The following is a 25,887-nucleotide window of genomic DNA, read 5'->3' as shown; positions in this document are numbered from 1 at the left end:
TCTAGTCAACGGAATGGAGAATCGGACACCCCTCAGGAGAGCCTTGGCATGCATTAGGCGTGGTGCTATGCTATGCGTGGTGCTGTTTCTGGAAGAAGAGGCCATGTTTTTATAATCCTAACTCCAAAAAAATGCTGCATAATCTGCAATAAAAGCAGTTTTGCCGCAACATGGGGCCACAGCCGTAAGTGTATTTTGAACCTTCAGTCTTGTAAGTGCACGTTCAGCTTGAATTAAAGGGGTTGTCGGGATAAAATGATCTTTCTACTCTAAGCTAAACTCCCCCCTTCCTTCCTACCTTCTAACTTTCTCACTTTACAAAAAAATGTATAGTTACCCAGATTGCCGGGACGGTCATTTGTCTGCCCCAGGACACATTTTCACGTTTTCCGGTGATGTTTCATTTCTGGATTTCACCAAAACTTAATCTCTCCCCACCCCATCATACTTTCCTGTTTTCATGTCTGGATCTTCTGGGCATGGGATATCACTTCCTTCTGGGGGGGGCGGTTCCTCCTCTTCTTGATGAGCAGTCCGGTGTGTGATCTGGATAGGGAGATAGGTAAGTATGATGGGGTGAGGGGAGTAAGTTAGTAATGAAGGGCTAGTAGAGAAGGGATGTGAGGGAGTGAGAAGGGGAGCTTGTGTGAGTCAGCTCTGAGTGTGGAGCAATGCATCATGGTAGCTGTAGGATAAGAGAACAGGAAGCTACACCATGTAAACAAATGCAGAGGATGCCAGGAGCTCGCAGAGAAACCCAGAATTCACTCAAAATATTGCTAAAAGTATTTCGAAGCACTTATTAACTCATTAATAGCACTAACGGACCTTTTTTTAAAATAAATAAAATTTGCCTGTAAAACCCCTTTAATGATGTGGACTAGTGCACTGGAATTATTTCTTAGGATGTATTCAGATGTTACAATTGAGTGCACAATTACAACCAAACAGGAAACCAAAAGCCTTGGTTTTCACAGGGATTGCAGTTTTTCAAGATGAAACCTAATAAATTAATCAGTTTCACACATAAAAGATAAAACTGTATCAAAAATTGCAGAGAAAACTAATTTATTTCCAGATTCAGTTTAGATATGGTTCTAATCAGACCTCACCCACAGTGTCTGAATACACGCTTACTATTGTATACACTTAATACCAAAGAACCCTGAGCTGGTCTGGAGCTGTAATACGGGGACGTGCTTAAAGCTTTGTTACTGCATACACATAGTTTAGCAAATAGTTAATTTTGAAGATGAGACGTCTTATGTCTGTGGGTTCAGTCATATGATGACCTGGCTGCCCTCCCCGTCATGTGCTTTTTAATATTATTGAGTTATCGGTAATTACACACGACATGCCTAGTCCTGAAATGTGCGCGTGTGCCAGATATGGAGATGGAGATGGGAATGTTTCTCCTTAAAATGAAAAATAGGGAAGTTCTGTATAGATAACCGTGCCAAGGTGAAGAGATTCCTGTGGATCCTCATCTATCCTAACCTCCTTCAGTATTTGTATGTATACTCTAGAATTATATTCAGAGAGATGGATCTGGCTGGTTTTGATTTTCTGGGTCAGCATTTAGGGGCACTGGTCTCTGGGGTATTGGCTCTCCTCCTATTGGTAATGTTACCTTCACATGTTACTAGAGGCATTTAGACAAGTATTCCATCTTAGCAAGCTGCGCTTTTAAGTCATTGTGTGATGCATTGTTCTAGTATGAAAACGCCATCATCAACTATCGAAATGTTACTTGAAAGCGGCAAGAACATAAATGGTAAATCAGTCTCCCATTGCTCATCTAGCCACAGAATTGTACCCACCTAAAACGTATCTAAGATCTCTGATGTGGTTTTATTAATCTGTCCAGATAGAAAACAACAAAGTTGGATTTATCTGTCTGACTGTTCGACCTTATGGTCTGGACTTTGTCTCTTTGACAGTGTAATGTCGGAAGCTTCGATAGGATGCATTACTGTCTTGTTTGTTTCACACTGAAACAGCATGATATAATGTAATGGCTGTATATAGAGCTGTCTAATTCAGTGGTGAATCTAGTCTCTCTGCTGCCTGAGGTGGACCATCCAAATACGCCCCCCTCCCCCCAGACTGAATACTGGGAGGGCGCCTGCTAGTGGTAACATTACATTGAATACAGTGCAGTAACATTTGGTGACTGACAGGAGACATCAGCACACATTTCCCGTCTCTTCCCTTTCGACTGCCATGACCACTTCCTCCAGCTGTGACTTGTCTCTATATAGTTTGCAACACAGACATCTTCTCCATGCACCTGACTCGTATATATAATATAATGTCCCTTCTACTTATAATGTCCCCTAATGAACGCTTTTATAAATGTCCCTTACACGCGGAATTATGCCCCACAGCAGCCCCTTCTGCCTCTATTATATCCCACAGCCTTTATTATGCCCCACAGTGGCACAATAGACTGTGGCACATAATAGAGGTTGCAGGGGCCACTGTGGGGAATAATAGAGGTTGCAGGGGCCAATGTGGGGCATAATAAAGGTTGGGTGAGCCACTGTGGGGTATAATAGAGGTTTCAAGGGCCACAGTTAACGCGACCGTAAACATGCACCGTCAAAAACGCGGCGCAAACGTCCCATAAACGCGGTGCATTGCGTGCCACGTTTACTCCGTGTGAATACACCCTTAACGTTCAGAATCAGGCAGCGTATCAGTAGTGTGAATGCACCCTACTATTTGCATGAATGCATTGCCCCTAAAACAGTGTCAGTCACATTAACCCTGCAGTAAACCTATTTGGATCCTAAAGTGTCTGAGAAGCAAATTATTGCTGTTTTGCAAAGTGACAAAAGACGGAGTTCCCGGGAGCAATCTATGATATACATGAATAACATGATGCACTTCACATGATGTGAGATAAGGATTGTCTACAAAAACAGGTTGATGCTTGCTTAAATTCCAGTTCCCTTAAGAATACACGGTATACAGCCCCTGTGTAGCTATAATGTTACATTAGGACTATCAATACCTTTAGAATAGGTAACATAAATATAGCACGTTCACCCAAATCTACTTAAGGCTAAGGTCACACATACTGGAAAAACCGCCGCAGAAAAGCAATGTAGTTTATTCCGCAATGCTTTTCAAAATCAGGATCTGACTCCCATCGAAATGAATGGAGCCTGGTTTCAAGCGAAATTGTAGGTGATTTTGAGCCAGAATCTGTCTGAAGATAAGTGCGAAATTCCTCCATATGAACATACAATCAACAGTAATACAAGGTCAAATGAAGGTGGTTCTATGGTTTTTCTGAGAGTCCAAATTTTCTTCTCCCGTTAGCTGAGAGTCAAGCCAAAAACTTAAGAAATTGAAAACAATTTGAGAATCAGCCAAATTACAATATATAGTATTTACTTATATTTTAGGGATTTTGTATATATGCAAACATTGTGTAATATAATGTGTAATCCTCACATGAGTAGCCATGTCATGTGGGGACTGATCAGTGATGGCTGGGATGTTGTATAGATGGCATCCCTTTTGATATAACACTGCACTACCCTCCAGACTCTCCATTATTTCTGCACACAATCATGTGCTTTAAAATTTCTTCATTTGCTAATCACTTGATGCCGTGAAGACAAGTTTCATATGACAGCAAAATAGGAAGTCCAGGTCATGCTTGCTCAGCATCTAAAAGTAATATTAGCGTGAGCAGATAGCAATGAATCAGCACTTATATCAGGTGCTAGAAATGTAAGGACTAATAATCCCAGGGGGTATATTTGTCTCTGTGTTTATAGGGATTACATGGATTAGAAAAACATGACTGCTTTCTTCTGAAAGCTGGGCTACTCTTGCGCACAGATTGGGTCTGGTACTGCAGAGCTAATATAACAACCAAGTTTGACATCGTTTTTAGAAGAAAGTGGCCATGTTTTTCTGACCCTGAGGCATGCATAAAAGCCTCCCAAAAATCCCAATAAAAGAAACCCAACTTGATACGTAACATACACTGGTCACAGAAAAGAAGAAACTTGCTCCTCTAACTTAATCGAGGTTCACACCTGTGTCTGCTTGGCAACCCAAAAAATGGAAACCTGCGGTCCCCATACACTATAAAGGGCTCCACCAGATTTCCGCCCAGTTTCCACCTGAAAAATGTAGAGAGAAATGTCCTGAGATGCAGCAGAGCTGAGTGTGCAGCAGGGTTCAGCGCATCTCTGATGCAGCAGAGCTGAGTGTGCAGCAGGGTTCAGCGCATCTCTGATGTAGCAGAGCTGAGTGTGCAGCAGGGTTCAGCGCATCTCTGATGCAGCAGAGCTGAGTGTGCAGCAGGGTTCAGCGCATCTCTGATGTAGCAGAGCTGAGTGTGCAGCAGGGTTCAGCGCATCTCTGATGCAGCAGAGCTGAGTGTGCAGCAGAGTTCAGCACATCTCTGATGCAGCAGAGCTGAGTGTGCAGCAGGGTTCATTGCATCTCTGATGCAACAGAGCTGAGTGTGCAGCAGGGTTCAGCGCATCTCTGATGCAGCAGAGCTGAGTATGCAGCAGGGTTTAGTGCACACTCAGCCTTGCTACATCTTTGATGCAGCAGAGCTGAGTGTGCAGCAGGGTTCAGCGCATCTCTGATGCAGCAGAGCTGAGTGTGCAGCAGGGTTCAGCACATCTCTGATGCAGCAGAGCTGAGTGTGCAGCAGGGTTCATTGCATCTCTGATGCACAGAGCTGAGTGTGCAGCAGGGTTCAGCGCATCTCTGATGCAGTAGAGCTGAGTGTGCAGCAGGGTTCAGCGCATCTCTGATGCAGCAAAGCTGATTGTGCAGCAGGGTTCACATCTCCAGTGTAGCAGTGCTGGCCGTGCGCTCAGCTTGGCTGCATCTCCGGTGTGCACGGCCAGCACTGCTACATCTTGGCATAGGAATGCATTGACCAGCATTGATTGGCTGAATGCCATACAGAGTACAGCATTCGGCCAATCAACGCTGGTTCTGCCGGAAGAGGCGGAGTCTAAGATCGGTCCACAGCAGTCTCCATTCTGGTCCGATCTTAGACTCCACCTCCTTACAGACGAGCCTCCGGCAGAACCAGCGTTGATTGGCCAAATGCTGTACTGTATATGGCATTCGGCCAATCAACGCTGGTCAATGCATTCCTACGGGAAAAAGTCAGCTCCCGCATATCGCAAGCTGACAGGGATCCCGACGTAATACAGTGACTTGGGCATGTTAGATGCCCACAGACATGCTTCCCCTGCTGTCCCAGTTCCATTCCAGGGTGTTGGCATCATTTCCTGGGGTGTGATAGTGGACTTAGTGACCCTCCTGAGTCGAATAGTGGTTTCCCCCTAAACGAATATTTATTCCCCATAGACTATAATGGGGTTTGATGTTCGATCGAACAGTTGAGTATTGAGCGGCTACTCGAATCGAACTTCGAACATTTCACTGTTCGCTCATCTCTTATGAAAACCGATGTTCAACGGATGCAACAGGGGTGTGAATAAAACTCATTTTTTCACTGGCTTTTAAAAAAATTTTTATAGTGTTTGTGTGAATAAACTGTAGCGCTGCAATGACCCACAACTAATAATACGTTCCATCTTCTGTGCACCTAAAAAAGTACTAACATCACAGTACCAGCCAGCCACAGTCTATGTATAATAGAGCCAACATGGTAGAATGCCCAAATCAGTGGCAGTCAGCAGTATTGCCACATCACAGAGCCAGCCAGTCACATAGCCTCTCCATAGCAGCAGTAGCCAGCTACCCTTACTGCCTGCCTGTTATAGCCTTTTATACCAATATATGTCATTGTCAGATACCACCAACTTGAAGCTCCTCCACCTCGATGTAAAATATGTAATGGGCCCCCATTTACCATGTCCTATCCATAATACTGTTGCCTTCCTATCTTGTAGAGAGGCCTTTGGGCTCCTTGAGACTTTTGGGCCTGGTATCAATTGCTACCTCTGCACCCGCAATAGCTATCCCCCTGGTTACCGCAGAAAGTATCAGAGCACGTTGCTCCGATTCCTGTTACGGACTCTCAGTCACTACCCGAATGTACAAATGGTCAGTCAATCTTTGCTAGCAGATGTTTTCTGCTGGTTAGGTCTTGATTTCTTATGTAAAGCTCACTGTCTTATGTATTCTCATGCTGGGACTTTCCCCTATCTTATATAACAGAGAGAGTATTGTATTCCACAATTCTTATTCTTCCCTTGATATAATAATTTACTGCATCATGTTAAATGCTTTTATTACATTAGAAAGAGGAAAGAAAGAATGTGTGTCCTACTGGTTACTGTGTGCAGTGTGGCAGGGGTGAGGGAAGCGACATGGGGCCGTGAAAGACAGAATGGGGACACTGTCCACTTTTCTCCACTTCTTGATCTCTTAGGTTCTATGTTTAACACCCTCTGCCCCTGCACTTTAGAATTTCATCATCCTCACTGATTATGGATTTCCCTATGAGCCCCCATGGCTACTGGACCCTATAGACCCTATAGTGTTGCTTTACTTGCTGTTCTTGTATTAATGGCCGAAGAAGTATTTAAAAGGACAGTATGAGGCTTGAGTAATTGTAAGGGAATTGTCAGTTAAGCAATTCCCCAGATCTGATGCTAAAACCTGGGAGGAAGGGAATGACAGAGACAATGAGTCCTAAACCACAACTGTCCTAATGACAGGGACAACTGGACGACAGTCCCTTCTCTAGATAAGTGTAAACACAAAACGCGGACAAGACAACATAACACAGAAGAGAAGTTAGCAAGACAAGGGTCAAAGCCAGAGAGACAAAGCAGCAGCAAATCGTAATTATTTTACAATTATTTTACAAAACAGAGCATTGATCCTATAGAACGTGTACCATGTGATGTCCTTCCCATCTGTCTTCTCATCCCCCAGCCGTCTTTGGCTGCTTATAGCATGAAACTAAGTGCAGACCGTGCAGGGAGTGTCAAGGAGCCGGCAGCTCTCAAGCCTGGGGATCATCCCTGATGCAATGACAGCCGCCATGTGCAATGACTGTAACACACTGCAGAGAGGGTTGGAGGGAACCTTCTCCCTGACCTTGACAGGAGGACAGTGACCCCAGGAGTGGCGCTTGTGTGAAGGGGGGAGCAACAATTAGGGTTAGATACAAAAGGGCGAAGAGTGAGGAGGTGGGGACAGTGGCAAGTACCATGTGTGAATGCAAGAAGAACCTGCCATAGAGAAGAAAAACTGGGGTTGCAGAACAATAATTGCTCCCCAAAGAGCCTCTATTTTACGCATTGTAAGGCTGCTGGACATATTCTCCAGTAGCAATGTTCAGCCTGTCAGCACAAACTCTCCAAACCGTTCTGCCACTAGACCAAAGAAGTGAGTTAAAGGGGTTGTCCAATTTCATCAAATAAATATTATGGTTTGTATAATGAAAAATTGTACAATTTTCCAATATACTTTCTGCATCATTGCCTCGCAGTTTTCTAGATCTCTGCTTGGTGTCATTCATTGTTTACTTCCAGTGGATGAAAATCAGTCCATGGTCATGTGATAAACAGTTCATGGTCATGTGATAAACAGTCCATGGTCATGTGATGTACACACAGCTGCACAGTTCATTACAAGGCAGATGTCTGATTACTGTGCTGTATACCTGTCTGTATATCACATGACCACGGACTAATTTTTATCCACTGGAAGTAAACAATGAATGACAGCAAGCAGAGATCTAGAAAACCGTGAGAAGTTGATACAGAAAGTAACAATAACATTTATTTACATTGAAGATGCAGTCCAATCTACAGCATGTTGTAGAGCAGAAGGAGCTGAGCAGATTGATATACAGTTTTTTAGGAAAAGATTCATTATAAGCAGTCATTTATTCATTGATATCTTTCTCTTTCTATGTGTAGTCATAAGGGCAGTCCTTTCAGTGATATCTGTATACACACTCATACATTGTCAGTCACTGATAGGACCACCTCCATGATCAGATAGCTTTATTTAAGTATAGGGAGAATAAAGATAAATGACAGGTTATCTTTTCCCACCAGACAGTATATCAATCTGCTTGGCTCCTCCTATGTTTTCCATGTGGCAACTGCTCTGTTAAATAGTCACTATCGTTTTAGACAATTTTGTCTTATTTAATAGAGCATGTAATTTCTGCCTGAAAAACCTCTCTACAGTTCCGGCCAATAGGTGTCTCCCTTTTAGCTAATTTGCAGTTCACTCCTTTGTTACAAAGGAAGTTTGGCCATAGATACTGCAATGTTGTCTTGCTTATCTAATGTGAGTGGCAGGAGGCGATTCTTTCCTCACACAGTGAATTTAGAGGGGAGGGGCTGATTATCCTCCTCACAGTCTACAGACACATATGCAAACTGTTGCTCTGTGCAAAGGACTGAAGATTCTCCAAATCTCATATCTTACAATGTAATAAAAGTGTTCAATGTACTTGTATCTACTTCTGGCTGCTTGAAGGGATATTAGATAGAGATGGAGATGGGATATTATTTATGGACAGCAAGCAGCTTGCAGCACTTTTTTCTCCGCATTTTTTTTAAACAGGTTCAGGGGTGAAAACCCCCGAACGGAATTCAAGCACTCTTGTGAACCCAGATACAAATGTAAACCATGTTTCAGCCATAATGTGATTACTGATAGCAGACAAAAAATAAGACACCGTGTATGAAGGTTTATACAGTGATAGAACAGACTGCCCATCAAAACACTGCACATATTTCAACTTTTTGTGAAAACTCGGGTACTTTTTAAGTTAGAACTGACATTTAAGTGACATTTAAGACTGAGACTTGGTCTTAAAGGGGCTCTATCAGCAAAATCATGCTGCTAGAGCCCCACATATGCGTGCATAGCCTTTAAAAAGGCTATTCAGGCACCGTAAATGTTATATTAAACTCCCCCCCCTTTTTAAAATAATACCCTAAAAAAGAATGTGCTCTACTTACGGATCGTGCACGCTGGGCGGGCATTCAGGGTGTGTCTTCATCTTCTTCCCCGCCTCTTCTTCCTCCAATGTCCTCCGGTCCCGTCCTCCTCCGGCGCTTGCTCGCGGACACTGATAAAAAAAAATAGCTTGGGCGCATGCGCAGTAGCACGCGGCTTCTGCTACGGCTACTGCGCATGCGCCCAGGCTATTTTTTGTTTTATCAGTGTCCGCGAGCAAGCGCCGGAGGAGGACGGGACCGGAGGACATCGGAGGAAGAAGAGGCGGGGAAGAAGATGAAGACGCACCCTGAATGCCTGCCCAGCGTGCACGATCCGTAAGTAGAGCACATTCTTTTTTAGGTTATTATTTTAAAACGGGGGGGGGGGGGGGGGGGTAGTTTAATATAACATTTACAGTGCCTGAATAGCCTTTTTAAAGGCTATGCACGCATATGTGGGGCTCTAGCAGCATGATTTTGCTGATAGAGCCCCTTTAAACAGGGATTTTGACAATGTGTAAGATTAGATTGTCTCTTTCTTAACTGCATGCCTTTGGTGAGTTCTCTATTGCCAAAATGACACCACCCGCAGGTGCAAGTGGAGACCATGAAAGGTAGCGACTAGATGCAGCAATGGCCTACTGAAGGGATGCTGGTTGTGAACCCATATCACACCTTTAAAAAGAGGTACCATATGGCAGGACACTGAGTTCCTATGGCTCTATGTTGTAGACCTGTAGGAACTCACGTGCTGGCTCACAGACTGTGCATACGGTTCTGCATTTTGTAGGTTGCTATGCTCATCGGAAACCACATAGTATGACAGATGCCAGATGAATTCTACACGTGGTTCTTTTTTTGTAAGAAAAAAAGGAACTGTCTACTTTCAGGAAAACAACATTCTCAAATTTCCCTACAGGAAGTATGGCTATTACATAGTACCACAAATACTGTACGATTGTGCAAAAACTACTGACCGGATGGATGTAAAAGGAGACTGTATTAAGAATATGGGACATGTACATAATACTGCACACTATTTGAGGGCTTATATACAGTGCTTTGTAAACAGGGGTGAACCATGGGTTTCTGCCGCCTGAGGCGGACGTCAGAAAGCCCCCCCCCCCCCCCCCCCCGGAAGTAGGGGGCAGAGCGGAGGGGCAGGGCCGAGCGGAAGGGGGCAGGGCGGGGCGGTCGCTTCAGGTCACTTCATGGGAGGTGCGGCGCTGTTTGTAAAAGTCTACAACTCCCTAAAAAAATCTGCATTACAAATAATAATCAGATTTTCCAAGCAATTTTTACTGCAAACCAATATATTTTTAAATAAAATTAAAAATGAAGGATGTTTTCACACTTGAAGTTTATAAAGCCGAAAAGGAGATCATAGAAGATCATAAAAAGAACAGATTTTATGTCTCTCTTTTTTCACTCCTGGTTTTGCCTTCACAAATTCCATTACAATAGAAGTTCACACCTCTATACATAACACACATAGTGACCAGCTTTACATCCACTACTGACAATAGATGTTATCACGGCTTATCTACTCCTTCTCCCCAAACAAAGTTTGCCTAGAAAACCCTCCCATACACCTCAGTGAGTCGGCTCCAGACTATTGCTGCCTATGGCTATGATTATACTGTAAAGCGTATCCATAAATGCTATTAACAGACCAGAAGAGAAGTTCAGGCAAGATGTCCTCCCCATATCCATGTACATAAAATAGAATTTAAAAAAATCTACAATCAGCAAAATAAAAACAAATTAGAAAAAAAGTGATAATTTCACTGTTAGCTCTGTATATAATAGGTGATATGGCCATTTGAAGTGACCGTCCCCCATTGGAAAAAGCTGCACCTATAAATACTCAATGAAGTACGGGTTTACGGAACAGACTCTTGCAGGCAATGCTTAGAGAATTGTTAGTAGGAACTTTACAGTCTGTTTTCTATTAAGAGGAAGTAAGATAGGTTAACCATGTTGATTACAAAAATATTCACGAACCTCTCCTACAGGATATAAAAAAAATAAATGTATGTTACACTTTAAACGGGTTGTCCGGGATAATATGAAATCCCTACACTAATCTACACTAACACCCTCCACCTCCTACTTTCTAAATAATGTTATTATTAAAAAATGTATATCCCTGGGGTGGTCATTTGACCCCCTCAGGAACATTTTCTGATAATCCAGTGACAATCCATTTCCCCATTTCCACAAACGGATTGTCACTACTACTCCCCTCATCCGCTTCACTTCACTCATACTTACCATCTATGGCTTCTTCCGGCGAGACGGCTCTTTCTCCTGTACTGGCAGGGTAAATCATCTCTACTGCATATGTACGCATGCGCAGTAGAGGTGACTCATCTGAGGAGTGCGCACACAGTGCAGGAGGAGAAGAAGCCATCTCACAGGAGAAGCCATGGAGGGTAAGTATGTAATATGGGTCGAGGGTCAAGTAGGTAGGGAAGAACATATAGGATAGGAAGGATAGCTAGACAGGGAGGGGTGTATGGGGGTGAGCGAGGAATTGGGGGGGAGAGAGGTGAGATGAGTTAGGAAGTTAAATAGCCGGAAGCAGAAGGATGTAAACAAAAGCAGAGACAACCAGAAATTAGTCAAAACACACTAAAAAGTATATAGGTACATTTATTAACACATTATTAGCACCAATAGACATTTTTTATAAAACATTTTTTGCCCAGAAAACTCCTTTAAGGCCAAGATCCCATGTGGTGTAAATGCCGCAATTTGCCCATGGCGGAAAAGCCATGGAAAAAATCGTGGCATATTATAGTCAGAGCAAAGTGGATGGGATTTTAGCGAATCCCATGCCCACTTTGTGATAAAAACCATGCTGCGGACATGCAGTGATTTCCAAAACTGGCTGCAGGATGTCACATTGGGCCTTAGCCTAACAGTCTTATTCATCTTGTTCTTGAGGTGATAAGCTCATTCCATCATCCTCTAAGACCGGTGCTGATGTCTCTGAATTGTAGAAGCCAAACAACAAAACTAACAGTGGCTATTCCCAGTGGTGTACTGCCAACGAACCCAGATTAATAATAAATCTGTCTAAGGTCAATCAAACTGGCATTAGAAACTCTAGTTCTTGCCAAACCTTAACCAGCCTGCAAGCTTTCTAAACACTTCCCCAAAATCATGTAATCTTTCCTCTGGCTTCGGCGAGACCCCATGGCACTTCCTTGGTTTGAATCAGTAGGTTAGATGAGAGATCTAAGAGAGATCTCATACCTTCCCTATGGGGAATATACTTGATATGATCAACTGCATTCACTGTAAACACGATTTCTTATATTTTTTCCTTATACAATCGCTATAATCCAACAGACAATATATACTGTAAGATGATAAACATGATATATAATAAATGCATTATAACATTGATCTTTGTTGTGAAGTGTTTCGCTATCGCTGCAGATTCACAGACACTGGATTGTGCCCGAGGCATAGAAATATAATAAACAGTTCATCTTTTCACGAATGTTGCAAAGCAAAAATGTTGAGGGAACGACGGGGCAACCTCAGAAATCCTGAGACACATGAAAGTGACGCGCTCATTTTATTGACTTCTGCAATCTACAATAAATGAATTCAGAACAACATCACATGTTAGCAACAGGGAGTATCTGGATTGGAAAAACTGTGAACAAAAATGTAGTGACCACTTTAAAGCATTGCTGAGGATCCCAAAAGGAACGTGTACCCTAAAGGTAGAACTGACTGAGACTACATGTACATATGTGATGGAACAAACTCTTGACTCTGAGGTCACTAATAATAGTTATCACAATTCTTACCATTAAGGCCCCACACACACATCCGTAATTTTATTAGCAATTGCGGATAAACGTGAGGACCTGTATATTTCTATGGGCCCATACACAAATCTGTTTATGGGCCCATATACATTTATGTCCAGGCCATAAAAGGGGTTCACAAATTATGCTTCATTAGCCTCTGCCCACGACTTCGTCTGTGTGTTGTTGGTGTCAATGATCCGCCTATATTCAGCAAATTGCTGCCATCGATGGTTTGCCTGCTCCGGTGTTTCAGCAGCCATTAAGCTGTCTTCCTGCGGAACTTGTTCCTCACTCCATGCCTGTGATTGTTCCGGCATCTCAGCAACTCGCTGGGACGCCATATAATAAGCGTATAGTTGGCATTGATGATCCACATGCTCCAGCATTTCAGCAGCTCTGAAGCTGTCCAGCCATTGAACTCGATCCTCGTGCTGTGCCCGTGATTGTTCCGGCATCTCAGTAGCTCTCTGGGAAGCCAAATAATGACTGTGTTGTTGGCGTTGATGATCTCCCTCAGCTCTGCTTGAGGAGAACTCTGTTGACTTCTCGCTATGTTCATAGCTGTCGTTGTTTTAGAATTTTGTGACAAATTAGATCTTCTTTTTCCGGGATGTTTAAAAGTGGCAAACTGCCAATTTGGATTAAAGGTGTTTTCCCATCCAGTGTGTCAGTACTGCCTGGAGCAGATCAGATAATATGCAAATGCATGTACAGGATGGACTGAAAGTTAGCTGTGTGTTTACATAAAGTAATAACAGACCTGGCCTTATCAGAACCTGAGATAAGCTGCTGCAAGAGCAACGTAATATAGTAAGTGAACATAAATTCATAACAGTCGTGAATCCATGTCATTTACCGGAATAAAAAGCCTATGTGTTAATCGAGGTTACAATCTATCTATGTGCCAAATTTCATTCAAATCCGTTCAGCCATTTTTGTGTGATAGAGTAACAAACACACAAACTTTGACATTCATAATATTAGTAGGATAGACACCCCCGGAGCCATCAGCAAAGGGGGACATGACTTTGGGATGGGGGAACCAATAACTCCTGCAGTTTCTTCGGTACTATTCCGTTATCGGGCCAGCAGCAGCGCAGTTCAGCAGCAGCTTTCGGGACAGCAGTTCAGCAGCGGGAATTACAATGACATCCGAGGACTGCTGGCCCGATGCTTGTGCCCAGTAACCAGTACATCGATGACCCCCCTCCCCCATCCTTCTCCTCCTGCCAGTGCTGCCCCCCAGCTCTCCTTACATCTTCCCCGTACCCTCTCCCCGCCACACGACTAGGCCTCACCTCAGCGCTAGTACCGAGACCGAAAGGAAAGACACCGGGGCTCAATCCAGGCCCTGACAAGAAACACGCCGACTATAGGAACGGTGAGCTACAGCGAGCCGGAGGGACAAACTTTCTGCAGCGTCCGGCGGCTATCTAGTAGCATTCATTGCTCAAGATTTACGGTGAGGCCTATTACAGGGAGAGGGTACGGGGCAGATGTAAGAAGAGCTGGGGGGCAGCACTGGAAGGAAGAGGAGGATGAGGGCATCGATCGATGTACTGCCTACTACACACAAGCACGGCCTCTATCATCGGGCCAGCATCGGCTTAGTCATGTGGCGGGGAGAGGGTACGGGGTAGATGTAAGGAGAGCTGGGGGGCAGCACTGGAAGGAGGAGGAGATGGAGGGGGGGTCATTGATGTACTGGCTACTGGGCACAAGCATCGGGCCAGCAGTCCTCGGATGTCATTGTAATTCCCGCTGCTGAACTGAACTGCTGTCCCGAAAGCTGGTGCTGAAATGCGCTGCTGCTGGCCCGATAACGGAATAGTACCTTCTTTGTGCAGTAGTTGAGTAGATTTATACAGACTGGGTCAGCTTTAAGAATATATCGGTGTATATTCAGCTTTAGTGTATATACAGCTGTAGGAGTATATATCTGTGTATGTTCTGCTGTAGGAGTGTATATCTGTATGTTCTGTGTAGGAGTATATATCTGTAGTAGGAGTATATATCTGTATTATGTTCTGCTTTAGTATATGGTGCTTAGTGTGTTACTGTAGGGAGGGAGGAGTTAGGAATAGATGTCACTTCCTGTCTCACCCATCTTCATCCTCTTTCTCATCACAAGACCTGGATGAAGCATGTCTGCTGTATCAGGGAGTATAAGACTGAGATTTATCACCTCACACAGCGCTGGTGTCACCACATTACACAGCACTACTAGTGTAGTATCACCAACTATACTGTATATGATGCAGTATTAGCACAAGATGTCTGCAGTCACAGAGTCCTCTCATGTACAGTATTTACCACACTGGAGACATGGCTGAGTCTCCTCCTGTAGTTACCACACATTGGAGACATGGCTGATATATCATATGTATATTACTATATTTCTCAGGATAAGATAATCCTTTAATAGTCCCACATTGGGGAAATTTCATATATACAGCTACAGCGTCCCCTCATGTATTTACTGCACACTGCTGATGTGTGTATGTGTATATGTGTGTATATATTTATATATGTGTGTATATGTGTATGTATGTGTACTGCAATATTACCTCAGGATATATACAGTCACACATGTCCACACATGTATTTACCATAGACACTGCTGATATATATATATATATATATATATATATATATATATATATATATATATATACTGCAATATTACCTCAGGATATATACAGTCACACATGTCCATACATGTATTTACCATAGACACTGCAGACATGGCTGATATCTCATATATACTACTATATAATACAGGCTGTTCATGAGTGCTGGGGACTGAGGGTCTGTCTATGGTGGAGCTGAGAGGACACATGTAATGGAGGTCCTGTGGTGAGAGAGAGACAGCCTGGTACAGTGTAGTGAGGGTAATGGAGGCCGCACTGATACTCCCTGTATATGTCTCCAGCTCTGCTAATACTGGCCATGCTGGGGATAAGTTAAAGTTGATCATTTCTATGTACTTTCTCAGGCCTGTATACAGGTCATACTGTATATACTGGCCATACTGTATACAGGTCATACTGTATATACTGGCCATACTGTATACAGGTCATTTATAATTGGTGGGGGGTTCTTGGAGCTGGTTGAAATTGTAAACAGTGGGGAACATGGTGGTTAGTTCCCCCTGAGCCAGTGCTTGCGGCTGGGGGTAATTTGGTGTGATGGAACAGATTGGCAAACAGATTTTTGCTTGTGTTGTTATTCCTACTGCTCTATTTATGACCTCTGTATTAGGGCCCAACACACTTAGACAATGGATATCAGACAAATACTGCACCGGATTATTGTATTTCTTAGTCTTCATGTAGCCGGTGTCTTAAGAGCATTTACAGTCTGTATCCAGATAAGTATATGGATCACCATTATGTTATGTTACATCATACACTGCAGCCGGTCCCATTACTATGGTATATACTATATGATGGGATATTTCTCAGTGGGGTCCTATAACAGTATAATTCAGCTGCTAGGTCTTTCCTTATTACCGACTCTGGATTATTCTGGAGCTGGTATGACTTAGTATTATTGCTTGTACAGTATTTAGGGTGAGCCATGTAAGTTATTGTTTCTTTTAGAGCACCTTTAATTTCATGCTGTTACATATATATATAAAGGGATTTTCATGCATAGTCCCAACATAAGTACAATACTGTACACAAATGTCTAACTAGCTGAGTGATCTAGTACGAGTAGAAGAGAGGACCTTGTGTGTCTGGGGCTCCAATTTTTAGGCCAGTGTTGTACTTTGTTACTGTCACTGGCCTTGCCTTATTATGTAACCCTAAATGACATGATTGCTTAGGAGTGGGATGCATACAAGTGCTTCCAAGCCACTATGTAACAGGTGGTTTGCGATACACTAACAAGTTGTTTTGCTTTTTTTTTTTTTTGGGGGGGGGGGGGGTTGCCACTTCTTCAAACGTGTATAACAGAATGTAATATAGTTATTTACTAATGGGTTTTCTTAATACTAAATGTAATCCTAAACTATAGCTATTGTTGTGCATCATAATTCGTACTATTGACATTAAATAAGTTTTTTACTGGGTCCTTGAAGTTACTTTTAATTGGCAACCACCTTGGGTGTAGCCTAGTGCAGGGGTAACCATCGGAGGTATGACCCCCCTGGTGGGGAGGGGTGACCATCGGAGGTATGGCCCCCTAGTGTGGAAGGGTAACCATCGGAGGTATGGCCCCCTGGTGTAGAGGGGTGACCATCGGAGGTATGGCCCCCTGGGTGTGGAGCGATAACCGTCAGAGTAACAGACCCCCTGGTTACGCCAAACTAATTAAATTTAAGAAGACCCTGTTAGGGTAAGTCCCTAGGGTCATGGCTGTCATTTTTCACATGCCTGTGCACTAAATTGAGCCCTCCGAGCTGGAGCTGGTTGCGGCTGGAGGGAGAGAAAAACATTTTATTTAAAATGTTTAAATAAAAAAAAAAACATGTTTTAATAAAAATCTAATGGCTTCAAGGACCCTCCGAGCTGGAGCTGGTTGCGGCTGGAGGGAGAGAAAAACATTTTATTTAAAATGTTTAAATAAAAAAAAACAAAAAAAAACATGTTTTAATAAAAATCTAATGGCTTCAAGGACCCTCCGAGCTGGAGCTGGTTGCGGCTGGAGGGAGAGAAAAACATTTTATTTAAAATGTTTAAATAAAAAAAAACAAAAAAAAACATGTTTTAATAAAAATCTAATGGCTTCAAGGACCCTCCGAGCTGGAGCTGGTTGCGGCTGGAGGGAGAGAAAAACATTTTATTTAAAATGTTTAAATAAAAAAACCCAAAAAAAAACAAAACAAACATGTTTTAATAAAAATCTAATGGCTTCAAGGACCTTTTCTGATGATTTGTACTTTTCTTAGTGAAGATATATGACCGCTTATATTGACCAACTCATGTTTCTCTTCATGTTGCTGACAGTGTGATACGGCCAGTGCCGTACAGTGTCTATCGCAGCCAGCTAGTGAATGGAGCCCAGCACTGCTTACCATGATAACCCCATGCTCTGTGTGCAGGAGTTATATAGGCCTATGCCCCCCCCCCCTCCCTTCCTTGCAGAACGGGCAGCATCAGCATGGTGCTGTTCCATGTCCAGCAAAGACGAAAATTTCAGCTTCTACTTTCAGTCTTGGTGCCCTTGGGTCGGTGCATGCGGCTAAGGGTAAAGGTCATGAAGTGCTCTGAAAATGATTGAGAGATGACATTACAGCCTTCTCACTGCCTTCAGAGACTACGGTATCTCAAGCGGATCATGGGCTTCTTCTCATCATGCTAAGCATCATTCAATGGCTTGTTTTGCTGTTAATGTGGTTGTGACCCATCAAACAACAATGGAGGGTTATTTCACTCCAGTAAGTGCCCTGGGGTTGCTGTAGTATCTGGAGAAGCCACAGCACCACAAGTACTTCTCTCTTCCCTTCTTTATACTCTCTATGTCTTTCCTTGCAGTATCAGTGGGTATAGGGTTGCCAATGTATGTAAATCGACAGTTCTAGTTTTCAGTGGGAGAGGTATTCCTTGAAGAGGTGTTATCTTGTACATGGTATATACATCTGTATCATGTGTATACAGTTACCACCATAAGTGGGACCTCGCACCTCATAAGTGGGAAGTAGGTACTTCTTTGCATAAATGGTTGGCAATTACATGTTTGTGGTAGGGCGGTATCCCCATGTATACTGGTTTATGGCAATTTCAGTGTTATAGTCTGTTTCTCTTTACTAGTTTCTGACTACAGCCAGATCACTTTTGTTGCATTTTCAGCCACATTCATAGCTTGGTATTGTCGGGCAGGTAGTATGGGGACTTGTAGTATGTAAGGTTTCTAGAGGCTAGTGCATTCCTACTCAGTTTGGTGGCGGTCGAGTCCATTTAAGGTGTCAAATGGCCTCTTCTGTGGCGGTTGAGGAGTCAGGTGGAAGTTGCAGGCAAGTTATTGTAGACTTATTTTAACTAATAGAGGAGGTTAAACCTCATGGTGGTGACAGGCTGAGCTTTAGAAATGGCCAGCCTGAAGGATGTCGTAATAGTAACGTCATCCAGGGGCGGGCACAGTGGTTAAGCACAGGGTCGTTGGTGCCCTTAAAGTGTACTGGCTCTGCTAGAATTGCAAGCCGGAGCGTGCTGCCCCCCTTTATTTATTTATTGCTGTCTGGCCGGGTGCTGTATGTCAGACAGCTGGGGATCTCACAGTATTCGTGAATCCCAATGGTCTAGCACTTCACCTGACTCCTTCTGTCATTATTTTACTTCTGTGAGTTTAATAAAGCTGTGGCCATTTTTACAACCAAAATAAAGTGTTTTGTGCATTTATTCCAAAGTCATTATTTACCTTAGTTTGGGTGGTTTTAGGTAGGAGTGAGGGACATCCCATATCCAAAGTCAAGACACGCCCGGAGCCATCAGCAAAGGGGACATGACTTTGGGATGGGGGAACCAATAACTCCTGCAGTTTCTTCTTTGTGCAGTAGTTGAGTAGATTTATACAGACTGGGTCAGCTTTAAGAATATATCGGTGTATATTCAGCTTTAGTGTATATACAGCTGTAGGAGTATATATCTGTGTATGTTCTGCTGTAGGAGTGTATATCTGTATGTTCTGTGTAGGAGTATATATCTGTAGTAGGAGTATATATCTGTGTATGTTCTGCTTTAGTATATGGTGCTTAGTGTGTTACTGTAGGGAGGGAGGAGTTAGGAATAGATGTCACTTCCTGTCTCACCCATCTTCATCCTCTTTCTCATCACAAGACCTGGATGAAGCATTTCCCGCCCTCCCGCCCTCTTTGCATCACTATGTTATACTTGTTTTTTATTTCTTTTTTTTTATTTTTTTTTCACATTTTCCTATCTAATGTATTATTGTATCATTGCTTTGTTGCTGTAATTGTGTATTTGGCTCTATATATTCAATTATGAGATGACTGATGAGTTATTGTTGGGCATTATCCTTCTAGGCCCAAGGGAAGGGCAGTCCTCCAGCCATGGTTCCCTAGAGGTTTCCTCCACAGGGGGTTTTTCCTCTCCTGAGTGCTGTAGGATGACTCTTTGTGAGTCGGGGGTTTGCCATTATTTAGTCAGTCGTGTGTAATAAAGTATTACGTGTCACATGGTCCATTGATAAACTGTCACAGCTTTACTTTTGCGGTTGAGGAGTCAGGTGGAAGTTGCAGGCAAGTTATTGTAGACTTATTTTAACTAATAGAGGAGGTTAAACCTCATGGTGGTGAACAGGCTGAGCTTTAGAAATGGCCAGCCTGAAGGATGTCGTAATAGTAACGTCATCCAGGGGCGGGCACAGTGGTTAAGCACAGGGTCGTTGGTGCCCTTAAAGTGTACTGGCTCTGCTAGAATTGCAAGCCGGAGCGTGCTGCCCCCCTTTATTTATTTATTGCTGTCTGGCCGGGTGCTGTATGTCAGACAGCTGGGGATCTCACAGTATTCGTGAATCCCAATGGTCTAGCACTTCACCTGACTCCTTCTGTCATTATTTTACTTCTGTGAGTTTAATAAAGCTGTGGCCATTTTTACAACCAAAATAAAGTGTTTTGTGCATTTATTCCAAAGTCATTATTTACCGTAGTTTGGGTGGTTTTAGGTAGGAGTGAGGGACATCCCATATCCAAAGTCAAGGATTGTGGCTGACATTCATATTGCAATGCGGACATTTTTATGTATGGATTGCTGATCAGTATTTGCAGATAACAAAACCATACAGTCATGTGCATATAGCCTAACTAAAGGGATCCAAATCTGTACAGAATTTAGACTTAGACTTCACTCCCGTGGAAAATATTCTATCTATCATTCTTTCTAATCATTCTCAGGCTGATGTTCCACATTTCAGAAACGCAGCTGTTTTTGTTGCAGATTTCGCTGTGGTTTTTTGAGCCAAAGCCAGTAGTGGATTTCAATGTTCCCTCTAAGCCCTGGAAGCAGCTGAGCGGAACAGCTAGTGAGCTGGGCAAGGCTCCGTCAATGATGGGCGACCTGATGGCCAAACAGTACCACCAGTAGTAAACAAGAAAACGCAAATCTAGTGTATAGATAGTATAATAATCCTTCCTTAGTCACCCCCTCCCCCACACACAGATTGGTGCTGAGGAAAGTGATGGGCCGACCCGGCACTCAGGGCTCAGGAGGACAGAGAGCAATATGGCGGGTGCCATATTAAACAACCATTGGTTGCTGCCTGTCCTCCTGAGTGCATACCTTCCAACTTTTGAAAAGTCGAAAGAGGGACAAAATGTGCGGCGCGGCAAATTTAGCTCCGCCTACTTTTGTGTTGACTCTACTTATTCTCATTCATTTTTCGCGTGCTCCCACACAGTATAATCCTCCTACAGACACTCGTAAATTATATGTCCCCCCTCTATCTCTCCCCCAGTTTCATATACACCCTTCATCTGCCCCCAGTTTCATGTTCCCCCCATCTCTGCCCCCAGATTCATATCCCCCCATCTCTTCCCCCAGATTCATGTCCCCTCCATCTCTGCCCCCAGATTCATGTCCCTCCATCTCTGCCCCCAGATTCATGTCCCCCCATCTCTGCCCCCAGATTCATGTCCCCTCCATCTCTGCCCCCAGATTCATGTCCCCTCCATCTCTGCCCCCAGATTCATGTCCCCCCCATCTCTGCCCCCAGATTCATGTCCCCCCTCCATCTCTGCCCCCAGATTCATGTCCCCCCATCTCTGCCCCCAGATTCATGTCCCCTCCATCTCTGCCCCCAGATTCATGTCCCTCCTTCTCTGCCCCCAGTGTCATGCCGTCCCCTCTTTCATCTGCCTCCAGTTTCACGTTCCACCTCAGTGTACACATTAAACTTACCTTCTCCTCGCTCCCCCACTGCTCTCTCTCTCGCACACAGTTGTAGGCGCAAAGTGACGTCATCACATCGCTCTTACACAGCCACTAGTTGGAGCGTCGCGGCAAAGCAAGGTGCTGAGCTGTGACAGCTCCTTGCTTTAGTCGCGTCAGTATTCAACTCAGATCTGGATGCAGATCTGAGTTGAGTGCGCGGCCATTAAATCTGGCTGAGCGGGGCGGCTGCAATTGGTGAGGCGCCCACGCGCGCACGCTATTGGGAACAGTGGTGGATTTAGCAGAAGGTAGAAGTATAAGTACTTACATTATATTTTCTATTCCTATAGTATCCATTCCTGACTTTGGCTCAAAAAAACGCAAAAATATTCAAAAAACAAAAAAATAATTTGTTTATTTATTTTAAATTCACTGACTTCTCAATATCAAGTACTTTTCTTTATACAAAATTCACTGAAGGGAGAATAGTCCCAAAAACAAGTACCAAAAATAAATATAAAACTTCACCTTTTGGCCGGTGAGTGTACATATAACTACTGCAACTACACCCTACGCGTTTCGTCTCATGCGAGACTCCTCAGGGGTATATAGTGTGTCAAATTGTTGCAAACAAGTGGCATAAGCCACACGATAGTGCAAGTGTCTGGCGGTACGATGCACTGACCGCCGGCAGGACCGCTCCACAGACAGCGGTACAGTATCCTCAGGGAGGAAGTGGATACTCCCACTCTTTGCATTATGAAATTGGGTGTTGGAGGCTGACACTATTTTGAATTCAGTTCCAATATACTCCGGACATACTTTGTATATTATAGGGAGGTAGGATTTCTTAGTAAGAGGGCTGAATAGGTGAATTAAAACTACATTTACTCGCCCATATTGGTCCTACCCCCCTAGGGGATGTGGCACAAAGGCTAGTGCACACCCATTAAGTATCTGGCGTTTCCACTGCCTGGTTTGCCGGAGTTTTGTTTTTACCTTTTTTGTTGTTTTTTATCTGCAAAAAATAAAGGTGAAGTTTTATATTTATTTTTGGTACTTGTTTTTGGGACTATTCTCCCTTCAGTGAATTTTGTTTATTTATTTTAAACATACTCACCTGTCCCCGATTCTCTGGTGCCTCCCAGTGTGGTCCGCTCCTGCTGCTGTGATGTTTTCTTCTGATGGAAATCCCCTCTGCACATGACGCCAATCAGTGGCCTAAGCAAAGGGACCTGAGACATCACAACCAGCAAGGACTTCCACTACATGAAAACATCAGAGTAAAAGGACTGGACCATGCTAGGAGGCACCAGGGACCGGTGAGTATATATTCCCGCCCCCTGGGCTTATTTAATATAACAGATGTAGAACAGAGAGTGAAATCCCAGCAGGAGAAGACACAACCTTAAATCTCATTTCTTCTCATTTGCATAACAATAAAATGCAGATTTTCATGAAGATGGAGCTGCCATGCAGAATTAGAAAGGCATCTTTGGAAAGTGTAGAAACCTCCCTACAAGCTACTGTCATTAGTTTGATACAGATTTTCTTGCTCTTTAAACCTTTAAAATGCAAAATGTTAAAAATCATAATGTGTGCTGAAGGGAAAACAGCTGGTTTATGTCATTGTAATTTTACAACGGAGAACACCGCGGACATTCAGCAGCATTTTCCCTGTGCATGGCCTTAGCCTCAAAGATGTTCTCTCATGGGAATAAGTGATGGCGTATAGCGAGGATTTCCAAGGACACATGTCCTTATGGAACTGAGCAGACACAAAATGAGGTCATTATGCAGTATACAAGCATATGATTATTTTTTGTTACGTAATTTTATTTTTACAACTTTTAACTTGAATTAGAATAAATAAAGAGGCAAACATTACCAAAACAATAGCTGCCGTGGTCCGCACTGGTCTGGGTTCTTCTTATGAAGTGATGACATGCCATACCAGCAATCACTGGCCCTGATAGCTACTTGTCATACATGATAGCCTTACTAGCGTTTTACATCGGGGCTCTGGGCACAATGAGGGACACAATCTAATGATTATTGGCCATACAGTCACTCAGGGCCGCCATCAGGAATTTTGGGGCCCCATACAGCCTAAGTGTCTGCCCCCCGCCCCCTGCCATTTTAAAACTACTTTATTTTGCGACATACCAATTATGTATTAAATTTCCCTTTATTTAGCTGCATTACAAGGCTTAATCAGATTCTATTTGCAGGTAAAATCTGTTACGTGTGAAAGCGCCTATAGAGAGCCAACACCATTTATAAGAGCCCTCCTAATAAATCCTCAGGGCTTATTCACATTGCGTTTTTGGCCTCCCTTGCCGGGATACGTTGGTAACCAGTCAGAATCAGCTGTCAACTTATCCCTGTACGAAGAACTGGCCATTAAAAAAAAAGGGGGGCTTGCAGTTCTCCGTGCAGGGATAAGTAGGTAGCTGATTGTGACTGGTTACCAACGTATCCCGGCAAGGGAGGCCAAAAACGCAATGTGAACACTCCTTTAAAGTGAAAGTCCCACCCCCAAACAGGCTGCTATGCTAGTAGCATAGCAGCCTACATCATTATTAATACAAAGCACACATACCTTTGGAGGCATTGTGTGCCTTGTAGTTCTCCAGCTAAAAACTTATATATTATATATTATTGCCCCAGTTCCCTCTCCGCAGTGCCGCACACCCGATGCCCCAACAATCCCCCCCCCCCGTCCACCTTCTAACATCTTTCCATTGCCCCCTGTACCCATACCTCCCAACTTTTGAAGAACCAAAAGAGGGACAAAATGTGTGGTGTGCTCTGCGCGCCGTGGTAAATTTGGCCCCGCCCACTTTTATATTGACTCCTCCCATTCTCATTAATTTTTCATGTGCCCAAACACAGTATAATCCTCCTACAGTCACCCGTAAATTATGTCCCCCCACTATCTCTCCCCCAGCTTCATATACACCCTTCATCTGCCCCCAGTTTCATGTCCCTCCATCTCTGCCCCCAGATTCATGTCCCTCCATCTCTGCCCCCAGATTCATGTCCCCCCATCTCTGCCCCCAGATTCATGTCCCCCCATCTCTGCCCCAGATTCATGTCCCCCCATCTCTGCCCCCAGATTCATGTCCCCCATCTCTGCCCCCAGATTCATGTCCCCACATCTCTGCCCCCAGATTCATGTCCCCCATCTCTGCCCCCAGATTCATGTCCTCTCCATCTCTGCCCCCAGATTCATGTCCCCCCATCTCTGCCCCCAGATTCATGTCCCCTCCATCTCTGCCCCCAGATTCATGTTTCCACATCTCTGCCCCCAGATTCATGTCCCTCCATCTCTGCCCCCAGATTCATGTCCCCCCATCTCTGCCCCCAGATTCATGTCCCCCCATCTCTGCCCCCAGATTCATGTCCCCACATCTCTGCCCCCAGATTCATGTCCCCCATCTCTGCCCCCAGATTCATGTCCTCTCCATCTCTGCCCCCAGATTCATGTCCCCCCATCTCTGCCCCCAGATTCATGTCCCCTCCATCTCTGCCCCCAGATTCATGTCTCCACATCTCTGCCCCCAGATTCATGTCCCTCCATCTCTGCCCCCAGTTTCATGTCCCCACGTCTCTGCCCCCAGTATCATGCCGTCCTCTCCTTCATCTGCCCCCAGTTTCACGTTTCACTGCAATGTACAATTATACTTACCTTCTCCACGTTCCCTCGCCGCTCTCTGCGCGCCTCTCTCTCTCTCTCTCTCACTGGCACACAGTTGTAGACGCGATGTGACGTCATCGCATCGCGTCTACACATCGACTAGTGTAGACGCAGCGGCAAAGCAAGGAGCTGAACTGTGACAGCTCCTTGCTGTAGCCGCCGCGTATGTGTTCAACTCAGATCTGCGTCCTCTGCGTCTGAAATCAGACATACAATGACTGCCAGTAGCAGTAATACTGGCCTATCGGCGGCCCTGCAGTCACTACTATACACTGCTCCCATAGAAATCAATTGTGTCACAGGAGACAGTGACTTGTCTACAACTAATTTGCTTTCTTTCTAATCTTTACCTTAATTTTGCTTATTGCCCACATCATTGCCTGTATTGTTTCATTCACATGTATTTGTGCAGCTGCAGAACATCTTAATTTTTGAAGTATAAAAAAATGCCAATGCAGACGCATGCAAATCATAACTAAATCGCCATATGTCACTATATGTCTGGAAAATGTATATACTAGCAGTGCTGCAGCCTCTTCAAAAAATGTTTCGGAAGTCCTGAGTAGTGTAGTGTTCATATTTTTCGTGAAAGTGAC

This window comes from Leptodactylus fuscus, chromosome 4, assembly GCF_031893055.1.
Source record: "Leptodactylus fuscus isolate aLepFus1 chromosome 4, aLepFus1.hap2, whole genome shotgun sequence".
Classification (NCBI taxonomy): Eukaryota; Metazoa; Chordata; class Amphibia; order Anura; family Leptodactylidae; genus Leptodactylus; species Leptodactylus fuscus.
Note: the sequence above shows the minus strand (reverse complement) of the source record.